Raw genomic sequence first — 13,995 nt, 5'->3', positions numbered from 1 at the left:
AATAACCATAAATAAAATGGTAATCAAGCTATTAACAGTGAGAAAAACCGTTTATTAATTGCCTCCACCTTATACGGTTAAGCAACCGGAATTTTATAGTACCAACTAAGCTCCCTAATTAAGCCTTTTAGTTCCTTGAAACTGTATAAATATTATAACCGAGATGGCTAATCTGTCAGTCTCAAGACCGACAGAATTAGGGTTCGAGTCCCAGCTCTGACACCCCAATATTTCCTAGCTATCATGTCCAATTAATTTTCTTTCTCAAGGTTTTGAAACCATGCTAGTAGTAAATGGTTATATAAATCTATACAGTTTTGGATTCATGGTCTTATAGACAAAGTTGTGAAAGGTTTCAAAACCGTAAAGGTAAGAAATGTTCTCTACCACAGTAAACGTTTCGGCTTATCGGATTGACAGACTGCTGCTGGTCATTATACTATAATTATGAAATGAAAATTCTAACTGCGTAGAGAAAACGAGTATATATTTAAATAATCTACGAAGCAAAATCCTACAAAGTTTTGCAAAATATATTACCTAATCCAGCATTTTCCATCATTCAAGATTAATTTTTGATTGACTGACAACACGGTTTAATAAAAGACAGAAGGAATTGTTTCAGGATTACTTTTGCTATATTGCAGGCAAATGGAGCTTTACTTAAAGTAATCAATCTTATATGCTGCTGACATGGCTTCACATGTTTGGTAACGAAACTTGATCAAGATAAAATATGTTACTTTGTTTCTGAATATCATTCAAACAGTATTTTTAAGCTATACGGAAAATTGAAAGTTTCAGCTACGAAATAAGTTTTGGCTGAAGGTGAAATATTGCACCAACTTTTTTGTAAACGGACATATTCTATATTTTAGATCTTATCATACATGAACTGTAAAGAAACATTGTCCCAGCTTGTGTGAACTAACAATGTTATATATTTTTGATACATCTATAAAAAAAAAACTCGAGATAAAAGGTTGGTAGGATATTTAGAAATAAATTTTATTACATCTCTTTCTTAAGGCTACCGAGCAGTTACGACACATTTTCTTAAAAAAGGGGCTCACTTCAAATTTTAATTTTACGCTTGACAAGCAGGGGCTTTAAAATTATAAATTTAAATTAAATTTGAAAACTTATAAAATATTTTTCAAAATAAAGGCTAACTAGAGCTTAAAAACTAAAAAATTTTCATGTCATGTTAACAGCTGTACAATAAATTGTAATGAATAAATGCCAAAATGTTTTTTTTTTCAAAATAAAGGCAAATTATAGCTTAAAAACTACACGAATTTTGCATACCATGTGAACAGCTCTGTTGGATTTTGTTGAGAGCAAATCAGACTGAAAGTCACGTAGAACAAATTGAAAACTTAACTTTTATTTACATCAAAAAAAATATAAAAACAATAAGATGTTGCCAGCACAGGAAACTCAAACTATCTAACTAATCTCGAACTCAAACCTCAACAAGCTCTACAGTAAATTGTGATGAATAAATATCAAATTAATATTTTTTACAGTCAAGTTAATTAATTCAATTCAGATGTATTCATTCAGTTGATAATTAATTTAATTACTAATTAATTCAGCCAAGTCATCAATAAATATGGTTTTTTAATGACAAAAGATGTTCTGCTGAAAGCTTCTTGACAACCTGTCAAAAATTTCTACATGGCAAAAATGTCTTGATGTTAGCGAGCAAGTTTTAACTTGTTTACTAAAATGTGATTAAACTTATTAAATATGTGAGTCTGAAATAGCATATGATATCCAATGACAGTTTATCTTACTTAACAAAAACTTGATTTTTTTTCCTAATTTATATTTAAAGAAAATTTAATAAAATTTATTTTATTGAAAAATAATTTATATGCTTCTCTTATACAAAATTTATTTTTATATAAAAAAAGTTTTAACATAAAAAATTCTTCATGTGTAAAAAATTGGGGAGTTTTTTGTTACTTTTAAAACTGATTTAATTTATGTAAAACAAAAATTGATAAATAATCATTCTTTTAAACTATGCAATTTATGTTCATTGGTTAAATGGTTTTAATAAATCTAATCAATTAAATCATTCTTTTATCACCTCTGTAAAAATAGCTTTAGCAGCATTTCAGAAGCTCGATGCTAAAACTTTTAATAGAATTTACAGTTTTAGAAATTTATATTTCACTTGCTAACGAAAAATGTCTAATGTTTGCAGATTTCAATTCCTAATCCTAGAATCTATATTCATGTAAACATTCAATCTTCAGTCAACAATTGTCACTTAGAATATTCGTTGTAAGTTAAGATTTTATACCGTTCGTTCTTTATTTAGAATAGAATACATAAATCTATCGTATTCCAGAAAATGTCCATAATCTGCATCTTTTAAGTGAATCTGAAAACCACGAAATTATTGGTTCAATAGAAGAAAAGTATTTATGTTAAATTTCTACGTTTAGTTTCTTCCACACATGGGAATTGTGAAATTCTATACTAACAAAATAATTCGAACATTCAAAATGATATAACGTTACTAGTTACAATAATGCATGCTTGAGAAAATTTATAATTCTGAGAAAGTTTGCTAAAGAGTTGATATCATTATTGTGCAGTCCATAAAATTTCTTTAAGGAAAACGGATCACCCTGAATAACTTTTAATCTAATGAAAGGATCTTCACATAGTAGGACATAATCTTAAAGTTCAAGGGAGCCTCTGATCTGCTAATTAATTAGTGCAGACGATATTTTCAGTTACGTAATCAGACACAGAGACAAACCTTGTCTCAATAAACATACTCTTTTTTAGACAGATTCAGATTTCTGACTTATAGGAAATATGGTCCCAATAGTTTGGTTAAGAAAACGGTCAAAAGTTTGGACCCTTTAATGTTAATTTAGCATTTTGCTTTTTTCGCCACTTCTCGAAAAAATTTTAAGCGAATCGAAAACTTTCTGCTCACAATTATAAAATTCGTTTATCCAAATATTAACATATTATATATTATAAGAAACAACTTTCAGTAAACATTTATTACTTAAGTTGATAGTTGACGAGAACATTATGAATTTTAGAATATAAAATATTTTACAATAGGTCACACAAAGATTGTAATTTTAAATGGCAAAATGCAAAATTTGAAAGAAATTAGGAGAATAGTTTTTAAAATTCGAATTTTCAAAATACAACTTTTTTGCCAGCAAATTTTCATTTAACGTTAGTGTTAACTTTCATTACTGTTAACTTTCATTACAATTTTTAACTTAAAAATGCTTCAATAACTAAAAGAAGTTTTTGCTTAAGAAATATTTTTATATTGATTTGAAGTAAAATTTTGAAAAAATATTAAGTTAATTAGGTTAATAATTTTCAAAATAATTTCTTTTATATTAACAAATTTACATTATTTATTTATTTATTTATTTATTAAATCAATTAATATAATTTATTAGAGGTAGGCACTTAAATTAAATTAGAAGATAAAGATGTTCTTTTTTAACATCTTTATCATCCGTAAGGAAATTATTTATTTTCCTATGGCATTCAAATTTCTTAAATGTTGTAGAATATAACCAATATAGCTATGCAGATAGCAACATCAGATTGTTTAACGGGGCAACCAAAGTTTTTTAAAAATTGTGTGAAATAAATTCATTTACGCTCTGTTTATAAAACAAATAGTGTTAAAAAAAAGATAAAAAAATTTTTGTTCGTATTTTGAATTATTGTATTTTACTTACATTTTGAATTTTGTTTTTTGTATATTTGTATTATTTAATATTTTTCTCTCTTATATCTTAATTATTTAAAATTATGAGTATCAAATAACAATTTATCTTCCTATTTCTATTTATTTATTTTTGGATCACTTAAGCAAAATCAATATTTTTATTTATATTGATTCGCGATCGCAACGAACTATAGGGGGTGTTGTTGTATGAGACTAATACCTGCGATTTCTATATGAACAGTCATTCAGTTACTCTAGAGACGTCGTTAATGTAGCACGTAGCATTGCAACATTCCTTCTTTATTGTGACTAATTAAATTTAAAAAAGAAAAATGCTTGATATTCTTTCTTATGCAAACGAAAACAAAATGGTATCTCTTTTTATTAGAGAAGGAATATCCAAAACACATCGGAANTTATTGAGGAATTTTTCTTCAAATGTTTGGCGTGTTCTGTTCCTGAAAGATTTACTAATATTCTGGACGGCAGAATTTTCTTCTAAATACTTTTCCTTAGGGAAATTTTGTTTCTTATTTGCTGCTAAAAAATGGCGTCTGATTCTGTTAATGATTTGGATGGAACTAAATGAAAACGTGATAAATTAATGTCTGATATTTACAGGCTCCCGCTAGACGGCATACTCGAGCGTTGTGATCGCGAATAGTATTTTAAGTAACATTTTTGACTTTAAAATATAATATATTACATATTTCTGCTTTTTACTATTGAACAATGCAAAATAAATAAACAATAAAAAAACATGTTTCTCAAACTAATGTAGATACTCCGCTATGTTTTAAATATAAAAGTACATTGAGAAATAAGGCATGAAATATTCCGTACTTGAAATACTATGCATAAATGAACCCAAAATTACTTAATGAAAACATTGCAGCGTATTACGCCTTTCAAAAAAAATTAATGAATAATAAATTTATTTGAAATTAATAAAATTTAATATTACATGTAAATGTGTGTCTTTAAAATAATGTATTTGGCCAGTTTATTTGCTATCTATGTTTTTACAGTTTTTAATTATTTTATGATTCATTTTTGTCAATTTTTTATAATTAATTTTGCTAATTATTTTTATTAATTACATTTATCATTGTTTTTATTGATTACATACATTAATATTTATTATAAATTAGTTATTATTTATTATAAACTATCTTTATTGTAGATTATTTTATATTGCTATTTATTATTCATTATTAATTATTTTTATTATTTTTTTTAATTTTCATTTTCTTAGGTGTATAGATTACAATTAAATGAAAAAAAATCCTTTATTGTACATTAAAAATTGAACTTAAACGTTTTTAAGAGTTGATGCATTAGTTCCTTAAAATGCTACGTGCATGATTTTTTCTTTAAAAATTGGATTTCCCTTTATTTAGGCATGTCTAACTCTTTAACGAAAGTAAAAGGACTCATATAATCGCCTTAAATGAAGCAAAACACTTTTTCCTCTTACTTGCAGTGACATCTATTGATTAAAACTTAACCTAATCTTAAAAAATATTGTTCTATATGTACACATTGTTACTTACGAAAAAATGGCAATATTTGAACAAAAACTAAATGTTTTACAATTTAAATTTAAAGAGAAAAAATTTCCATATTAAAAAATAGTTTAACAAGCTTTGTTTTTTTATTAAATCAAAAGCAAATTTTAATAACATTATTAGTAAGAACAGACATGTTTTGTGCTACATAATAAAACATTTTGACCCAAAGATATTTCAACATAAGAAAAATATTTTTTTTTGTAATTATTTTTATGAATTATTTTGTCACTGATTTACTCTTTGCTAAAGAGTAAATCAGTTGAGAAACTACTCCTTGTTTATTATGTGTTGTTAATCATTTTTTATTATTATTTTGTATTAATCTTCATTTTTTAATTATTTATTATTATTTATTTTAGCAATAATAAAAAAATTCTCGAATTTTTCAGTGTACTACTTTTAATTTTAGCAAAATCGGCTGAATAGTTTCTGAGTAATATAATTTCAAAAAAGTTGCATTTCTAAATCTTTATTTCGAAAGGACTAATTGATCGGTGTCGCTCAAAATTTGGATTTTAAATGGAAATGATGTTGATTTGTATCAATAAAAGTTTACGTAGCTTAATACGATGTTGAAATTAACATACCTCATAGTTCAAAAATATTTTAACAATTGTCAAAACAAAGAATTAAAAACAACTAATTTTAATTATAAGTCTGCAAAGTTGTATTTATGCATGTTTTTAGTCTTTGAAAACATGTTTTCAATCCTCAGTTTGAATGAACACTAGTTTATACTAGTGATCATTTTTATTAATATTACTAGCCATATACTTGTTCCTCGTACGAGTTGGTAATGTTGTTTGTTGGTTGATCAATAAATCGTTATTGGTCAACACTGCAAAATCACTTACAAAAACTGAAAGACACATGCTGACACAATTAAGCTAAAACATATCTATTTTTTTATTTAATATTTATTACCCTTCCCGATGTCTTTACATTATTAGATTAAGCTAAATATGTTTTTAGAAGTTCACCGCATGAAAGTAATGATTCACAATTCAGTATTATTTGTCATAATGTTATTATTTGTGGTCAACAATAGTTAAAAGTCAAAAATTACCATAACTAACAATTTTTTTTGGTACTTATCACTTTCATTGGGCCTTAAGATACCTATTAAAATACATACCATTGAAAATTCCGCTCCCCAAAAGAAAGATTAATTATACACATAGTATCATTTAACCTATAATATTCAGAAATTACCACAATTACATGGCTTATTAAATAACTTTATTAGCTAAATTTCCATAAGCTATTAGTTGAATTCCATTTTCATTATCTTATTAGTTGAATTTCCATTATTTAGTTTTATACAGCGTACCGCATATTGATAGCTCTTATTTATTGTATTATATTTACACTTTCAAAGCATAAATATCAATATAAGAAATACGAAGTTTCATAAACATTTTGAAGTATGAATTTAGTGACATCATCATGATATTTTTACAAAATCATAATAGTTGATTTTAATTGGGTACTTGCACTTCGAGAAGAAGAAGACCACAGATACCCACACACGTGACTTATGACGTAAGCACCAGCTTATTGATTATAAACAAAGTGGCGTGTTAAAGTGAGCTAAGTTTATCCATATAAGTAATAAAAAGGAATAACAGTTGCTAACGTATAAAAAGAAATTTTAACGTGAAAAAATGCCACATTTCGCCAACAAATCAGGATCGAGGTACCCACACTACGTAACTTGCAAGTATCACATTCTGTTAACCTAACAAAGGTAACCAATAGTTAAAACTTAATAAAAATGTGAGTAAAATCCTTTTTTGATTGATTAAAGTGGTAGGCTAGCACATCGCTCGATACATAAAACATTTATCAAATCCTATGAAAAACTCTTTCTTTAAAATTTTTCGCCTGAACAGATAGTCAGAGAATGTTTTAAAGTAAGCAGTTAGATCCACCATGTCTTCTAGCGTACTTCAAAAAAAATTGGTACAGATTGATTCAAAATTTCAGATAACAGTACATACGTATTATTACTGTATTATGCTTATTATTATCGTATCATACGTAATAGAATAAGGTGCATACATATAAACATTCTACTTTACTTATAAGGATTTTCGCTAAAGGATACAGAATTATGATGCATGACGTAAAAATTGCAATTAACAATAAGAAACCCAAACTTTTAACACTTCTCCTGCCCAAATGTTTGGGTCCATAGTTTAAAAAACACAACTGCACAACATATTCCGAGGGTCAAGATTGAAAATCCGTGAGAAAAGAAATTTGTTTATTCAAAGAAGGTACATTTTTGTATCTAATTTCTTGACACTATATACTACAAATAGAGCATTTATATAATTTATTCGATGGAATTGAAAATGTATGTTTTAGTAAAGCATTACGGAACTATTTTTGTGCATTTCTATATATAAAGCTGGTAATAAACATTCTATATATAAAGCTTATAATAAACAAACTTAAAATAAACAAAATATCTTGCGTCTACAAAAATTATTCATCAAGCTTGAATAATGCAGCCCGTAAAATAACGCGAATATCTCTCTCTCTCTCTATCATGAAACAATTATAACTTAGAAATCTTTGCTGAGGAAATAAAATCCTGAGTGTATATTGCTACTTAATCGTTCTCTTAAATCTTCTATTTGATTAGTAGAAACACTGTTTAACTTTATATGTTTCAAATCCACCAAGAAAATGGATTCGAAAAGATGTTTATCTAGAAACTGTATTGAGTTTTCAGGAAAATTTTCAGCAAAGACTTAAAAGAATTACTATATTTGGAATCTGTTCGTTTGCCAAAGTGTTTCCAAAAACACATTTAATATAAAGCCTCACGTGTTGGGTTTCTCAGAAGATCGCTTTTCTATTTTATATATTCTTTCTTACTTTAAATGCAGCTTGGTCTCTGCGAAATAAAATGTAAATGTATATACCATAATTAAGTAATAACTACCGTATAATATCCCTAAATCCCTAGAATAAAATTAATATTACTGGAAAAATTATGGTATAGTATTGTACGGTAAAATTGGATTTTACGGTGAAATGAATTTTACGGATGATGCACCTAAACAACCGGTACTTTATACTACTTTATACCTATGCTTTTTTTCCATCACTGCATTCCATTCCATAGGTTTTTTTGTTTAATATCTATTAAATAGATGACAGCATGACGTCTTTAAGTCAAAGTACATGGAACTATTTGAAACATTTCTGAAATTTGAAAACAAAATCGAAAGGTTTTTAATTGTGGCTCCTACATTAAGCAAATAAAAACACTTTACCAATATTTTAGTAGCCTTTTTATGCATATAGTAAATAATGTGCTTACATAGTAAACACAGTATTTGCTATATCTATCTATTAAGTAAGACAGACTTACCTAATAAATAGTAAGTATTACTACTTAATAAGTCTGAAAGTGCTTTTAATAGCAAATATTGAAAAAGTTACAAGTTAAATTTGCTTGTGAAATTATTTGTTCAAATTCACGAGAGAGAAAAGCAATCGATCTAAATGGAGGAATATTTAATTAAATCTTTACTTTTATTTCTCTGTCATTTGTGAAAGCCAGAAAATGTAATTTTTTATTTTTAAGCACAATAAAAAACAGATTTCTCTGTAATATATTCCCCTTATTCTTTAAGTTCATTCCATGAAATAAATTGTGTTTACGATTTATTTTTTTGAAAAAAAATATTTTAAAAGCAAATTACTGTCTAGGGAAAAAGTCAGATTGTTTCATTCTTCTTTATACATTTTTAAATGCATTTCAAGCCATGCGTAAAAAAGTTCTTTATTTTATTCAATTGTAAATCATTTAAATTACTATCACAATTTTTGTTTTGTTTTTCCTCAAGATATTAAACTTAAAGTTTTTTAACTGTATCATACTTTATCTCATAGAAAAAGTTCATAGAGAACAAGTATACGTATTTTTGAAGAAATCATTCAAATTAAAATAAATCATTTTTTGAAATTATTTAAGAATCGCACTGTGTCATCAAGATTGCATACTCGTATAAGTCATTTGGATGCCATTGTAACTAATCATTATTCTAGTGATCTAATAAACAAACCGAAAAAAATTAAAGTCACATGGGGATATATCATATAATAATTGGAGGCAAAACTTAAATCGATGTATTGAAATTTTCTTGGTTGCATGCATTTACTGTGCTCACTTTCTATTAGAGCCAACTTTATCGAACTCCAAGATGATGGTATTTCTGTAAGTGCGGTACTGCACATATATTGTTTGCCTAGAGTCGCAAAGCTTAAAGAGTTAGTACTACTGTGCAACAAGAATGATTCGTTTAAAAATCTGCTTATTTTTTACGTCTTGAGGACAAAAAACTTATGGATCATTAAAAAACATGTGAAACATTTGCTCAACTTTATTTCCCGTAGTTCTCATTCTCCCTGAGATGATTGTGAATTGCATGCAGTTAATTGAATCTAATGTATTTGTTACTGTGAATGACCGAAATTGGTGGTTGTTGACTTTCATAGGTGAATGTTGACAATCACATAGTCGCTATGGTAAATGTCCGAAATACACTAGATCCAGTTAAGTGCCACTGCCCGGTATACCTTTCATCAATGTTTTATAAGATCAAGTGTCACTGCTCAGTATGCATTTAACCGGTACTACGAACACGGATATTTCCCCTAATCTATCCTCAGCAGATATTAAAATATCGAATAAATATATGTGATTGTTGACATTCACATATGAAAGTCAACATTCTCTTGATTTCGGTCATTCACAGTCACGCTGCATAAAAGGGCTTTTTAAAATTGAGCAAAAGTGCGTCGAAATAGCTCTGAAACATAGACCGAAGAACTCCGTAGAATTTGAAAACACCATGCATTTAAATTTAAACATCATATACTCGTTCTAAAGCAAAATGCAAGTGACGCGAGAAATGGTTGAGACATGCTCATTGGCAACCGGCAGGATTCGAACTAAGAAGTTCCGAGTTCATAGTAAAAGTCTCTAACCACACCATATTTATTTACCAGTGTAGTGAGAATTAGGAAGCTTTATAAAGTAGCAGGCCGCTATAACACCTCGTAGCATACATTAAATTCACTGAAAAGATAAACAAAATTTGAAAGGAAAATTACCGATCTCCTGATTAAGCTATTGGGACCATATTTTTCAAATTCATATTTCAAATTCCATATTTTTCCACCCCTTTGTGCCATTATAATCAGAAATTTGTATGTCTGATATATACTGAAGAGCCGAAAAATATGGTATGCCTGCCTAATATCGTGTAGGGCCACCGCGAGCACGCAGAAGTTCCGCAACACGACGTGGCATGGATTCGATCAATGTGTGAAGTAGTGCTGGAGATAATTGACACCATGAATCCTGCAGGGCTGTCCATAAACCAGTGAGTCTAAGAGGGGGTAGGGATATCTTCTGAACATCACGTTGCAAGGCATCCCAAATATGTTCAATAATGTTCATGTCTGGGGATTTTGGTGGATTTCCGATACTCATGGTATAATCGTGAATTGGTCATACGTGAAAATCCAAATTTCATTGCTATCTTGGAGATGCTATGTCCCATCTCCCTTGCGCCGACTATAACACCACGTTCAAACTCACTTAAATCTGTATAACCTGGCATTGCAGCAGCAGTAACCGATCTAAGAACTGGGCTAGACACTCGTTGTCTTATATACGCGTTGCCGATCACAGCGCTGTACTTTGATTGGCTCCTTACCCCTTTATTTGCATACTCATGCCTGTATCAGTTTTTTGGCTCTTCAGTGTATATCTGATATACCATAGTTTTTACGTTAATATTTATTGAATCTCTCTAATTAAATAAATATTATTGTAAAAATTACGGTATAAGAGTTAACGGTAAAAATTAATTTTACGGATGATGCACCGAAAGTGCTGGTACTTAATACCATAATTTGATCCGAATTTTTTTTGCATCATTGTCTTTGTATCTAAGTAAAGTGGGATTAAAAATTACTATTTAAAAGTATCTATAGAAAAATTTAAAAAAGTAAACATTCGTTTTGATCTATCATTAAACAAGTATCATTATTTATACAAAATAAGAAAACAATGCGTAATCGAAATATGAAATCTATCATTTATCACAGACAAATGTTGACTAATACAAGAGGGTAGTAAAACAGAAAACTGAATAATAAGAGATGGAAAAATAGGTAGATTAAAAAATGAAGTCTTACAGAAAACTAGATTTCCAAACATTTGAAGAATAATGAATACTACAAATTTAAATTATTAATCAATCGCTATCAGTTCTCTTTATCTACTTTAAGATATAAAAAAATATAAATAATTTTTTGAATAAAAAACGAAAATGTGTCTCTATAACTTTCCATTTACAGACTTTCCATGTTAAAACTTTATAAAAATACATTTCAGTCTTTTTTATAGCAAATGTAATATGTTATACAATTTTTTAAACAAACTAATTAGTTTTTTTATGTTGAAGAGAGCAAAAACGAAAATTCAAATTATTAAAACTAATAATAATATTTTTTAGATTAAAAAAAAACATTTTCTATGCAAATTTGCGAAATTTTAAATGAAATAATTTAAAGCGGAATATTTATCTAATTTAGAAAAATAAAGATTGCAAAATTCTTAAAGCTTCTATATTTCAATCATATAATTTAATCATTTAGAATTATAAAATAAATGCTTCATACCGTATTTATCTAAAGCATGAAAATATGTTTTTGCATTAAATCAAATAAAAAAGGCTTAATTTAGATTACGATTTCAAAAAGATATGCAGTGTATTCTTTAAAAAGCTGTGAGCTTACAACTGCACAATAAAAAGTTAGACTTTTGTAAATTATTAATTTATATTTTGAATCCAAGCTATTGAAATGAATAAAACAGTACGTATCTGTCTAGACAGGAGTTTAAAGGTTTTCCAAGTAAATTAAAAATTTATACAGACAAAACAAAAATGAAATATTTTAAATTATTTTTCTCTCTTATTTTTCATCTAATTAAGAATGATTAAATGACTACTTACATTTAACTATATGTGCAGTTTACATAAATACTTATTAGGGTGATCAATGGACCTTCTAAAAAGGTGGTCACTTGCTGTTAAATTAATATTATGAAAGTTTCAGCTCAAAAAATACTTTTTTAACCTCGCCACATGCCTCAAGTTATGAAAAAAAGAGTAATATTTTCTCAAAAAATTAGACATTTTCCGTAATAAAATTCAAACGGATAGTTGTAAAAACACAAATCTGGACTCCTTTTGTAGATAATAGTCTTATCCTAAATTTTATTATTAAAATGCCTTTGTCAATGACGTATTGAAATAATATTCCAATGTATTTATTGATGACACTTTCGCATAAAAGATTTCTATTTTTAACTCGCTTCTACATCAAATTTTAATAAAACTTTTCTTTTACATTTTATTTTTTAACTTTTTTAACTTATTTAACCGAGTACCTCTTACGATCATTTATCACCCATTATATTTCAAGCTTTCAATCTTTGACTCAAAATTAATTGAGAATTGTAACTGCGGATAGCTACGCATCTCCTAATAAAAAAGCAAATTTTCTAGGTTCATTTTAAGCAATCCCCAAACATTTTTATTCAAGCTTCGAGTTTATTATTATCTCTTGTGCAACATTTTAATATACATCTCGCAGTTTCTGTCACCGTTCAAAAAATGACACATAAGGTCAATTAAGTATATTTTTGTTAAATTTTTAATTAAATAAAATGAGATATTATTTCTCAATTATAATGCAGTTATTGCGTAAACACGGCATTAACCTAATACGAAAATCAATTCAAAATATATCAAAGGATAAAAGGTGTTTTTCGTGAGCCCACCTAAAAAGAATTATTTTTTAAGAAAAGCGAAAATTGGCATAAAATTGGTAAATATCATCATAAAGTCATTAAATTATAAAACCTTAATTTATGACTTTTTCAAAACAAACTAGGCATGAAATGCCAAATGGACAAAAAAATTACATCTGTGAATAATAATGATTTTAGAGATGTGAGAGGGAAAAGAAAGAATTATTTTTCAAGGAAAGAGAAAACGAGCGTAAAATTGGCAAGTATCATAAAACAGTTAAAGTAAAAAAAAACTATAAATGTTGACTTGGGCCGGGATAGCCTGGTCGGTAGGGCGCTGGGCCCATATCCAAGAGGTCGTGGGTTNGGATCACTAGTTCTATTCAACGACTCTTTTTCCTGCTCCGCTCTCTTCCGTGCTCTGTAATCACGGTAATATAGTGCATTTATCCCTCTTCAACCAGTGGAAGTGCTTGTGGTTGCCTCATCGTCTCGCCCTGGTAAATGTATTAATAATGTATGTGAATGCGTCATAATATAATTTCAGAAGAGATAACCTAACAAACAATTGATATTCACAAGAGACGTAACTTGACATAACCTTAAATCCGTCGCATTGTCCGTAGGATTGTTTTCACTCATTTTTTACAATTGTTACCCACTAAATTTGAAAATAAAAAATACTACCCTATTAAATTATATGTGTATCAAACAAACTAAAAAAATATTTATAGAAAAACAATACTTTTATTATTTTTATGCTAGTGAGAACCAAAACAATATGGAAATGAATGAGGGAAAACTGGATCCTACCGCGTGATTTCCCGGCCAATTAAAATGTAGCGTTA

Source organism: Parasteatoda tepidariorum, chromosome 4 (genome assembly GCF_043381705.1).
Source record: "Parasteatoda tepidariorum isolate YZ-2023 chromosome 4, CAS_Ptep_4.0, whole genome shotgun sequence".
NCBI lineage: Eukaryota > Metazoa > Arthropoda > Arachnida > Araneae > Theridiidae > Parasteatoda > Parasteatoda tepidariorum.
Note: the sequence above shows the minus strand (reverse complement) of the source record.